Raw genomic sequence first — 2,067 nt, forward strand, 5'->3', positions numbered from 1 at the left:
CTGGGGTCCAAGATCTGTGGAAGGGGTCTGCTGATGTCAGTTCTTCTCCGAACTTTCTCTCGTTCAGATGTAAGTTTTGAGTGTCGAACTGACCCTCCTGGGGAAAGGATTTTGTAAAACGAAAAGTCCCTTCACAGAAGGAGCGGCTTCCCGAACAGGCAATCACAGAAAACCCTGGGGGGGCTTTGTTGCTCAACCGACGGATATCGCCTCTGGGGGATTCCGAAGTCCGAAGTAGTTGGGTGCCACTTTAATAACCTCTCATTTGGCGTTATTATAAGGCAGAGCAATAGGGCTCAGGAGCTCAGTCCCTGAGTAGGGACCGGGTGCCCGAAGCTCGCTCGCTCATGCCAACGCCGCGGGGCTACCATCTAGCAAGCATGGTGATTATCAGCTCTATAGTGATTGCAAGCTCTTAGGATTTCAGCTTTGCTTGCTAGGTAGTGGTGTCCCGGGCTTGAGGCTGCAGCAGACGGAGAGAGAGGAGAAGGAGAAGGTGCAGGCTGTTCCACGGAGATGGCTTTATTTGGGGAGGTCCATGAAGGGTCTCTGCTCTTCTTCTTTCTCCCCTAATGGGGTACAGTATGCTTCTTTTATAGGGTTGGAAAGGATCCAAGCTTGACCAATGGGTAAGGGGTTAACATGACATTGCCTTATAGGGTTACAGAGATAGGTTAAGGGCGGAGGACAGGGAAAATGGATTTTTCTTTTGCTGTTTCAGCATTCCTATTGTTCATATTCTCCATGGTGCTTTTCCTAAATCTATGGGGTTTACTACACAATGCGACACTACAGGGCCCCATGGAACTAAGGATTCATGGAACAGTGTGGGACTCATGGAACCAAAGGTCCATTGTGGCATTGTGGGACCTCATAGAACTAAAAGGGGACAATTGTGACACTGTGGGGGCAATGGAAGCAAGGGGCCATTGTGACACAGCTGGGCCTCATGCAGCCAAGGGGCCACTGGGATCCTGAGGAGCTCAAAAGAACCAAGGGGCCATTTTGACACTCTGCAGCTGTGGAGACCCTGAGAGGCATTCCCTGGGTTAGGGAGACACATGAAGCTTCCCTCAAAAGCTGTTTGACCCCATTGGCTCCTTCCCATTGTTCTGTGTCCCTCAGCCACTCCCTCCCCATTCCCCCATTGCCCCCCATCTTTGTACTGCCCCCATGGCACTGATCAACCCCTTCCTCTGGAGATACAGAAACCTGGACTCGCCCCAGGAGTCCTGCCTTGTGACCCTGAACATCTCACTGCACGGCTGAATCAAACATCTGTGGATCCCATGCAAAGGCCCTTTGTGCTTCCCTACCCTGGGCTTTATTAGCAGCTATTCCAGCTGCAACAATGGTCCATCATGGCAGTGTGGATCCAAGGACACCATGGTGACACTGTGGGACCTCATGGATCCAAGGGGCCATTGTGACACTGAACAACTTCATGGAACCCAGGGTCCATTGGGACACAGCAGGGCCTCATTGGAACAAAGGAACCATTGCTGACAGTACAGAAACTCATGGAACCAAGGGGCCGTGGTGACACAGCAGGCCCACATGGAACCCAGGAGAACAGTGACATTTAGGAACCTCATGGAACCAGGGTCCATTATGGCACTGCAGAAACAAGGAGACCATTGTTGATGCTATGGAAGCTCATGGAACCAAGCAGCCATTGTGACACTCCAGGGCCTCATTGAACCAGGCAGACCATTGTGACACCACAGAACCTCATGGCACTGAGGGTTTATTGTGACACAGCAGGGCCCATGGAGCCAATTGTCCATTGTGACAATGTGGAACCAAGAAGACCATGGTGACACCATGGAAGCTCATGGAACTAAGGGTCCATTGTGACAAAGCAAGGCCTCGTGGAACCAAGGAGACCATTGTGACATCATGGAACCTTGTGGAACCAAGGAGACCATTGTGACATCATGGAACCTCGTGGAACCAAGGGTCCATTGTTACAGTCCAGACCCAAGGAGACCATTGTGACATTACAGAACCTCACGGGACCAAGATTCCATTGTTATGCAGTGGGGCTTCATGGAACCAAGGAACCAC

Source organism: Molothrus aeneus, unplaced genomic scaffold (assembly GCF_037042795.1).
Source record: "Molothrus aeneus isolate 106 unplaced genomic scaffold, BPBGC_Maene_1.0 scaffold_34, whole genome shotgun sequence".
Classification (NCBI taxonomy): Eukaryota; Metazoa; Chordata; class Aves; order Passeriformes; family Icteridae; genus Molothrus; species Molothrus aeneus.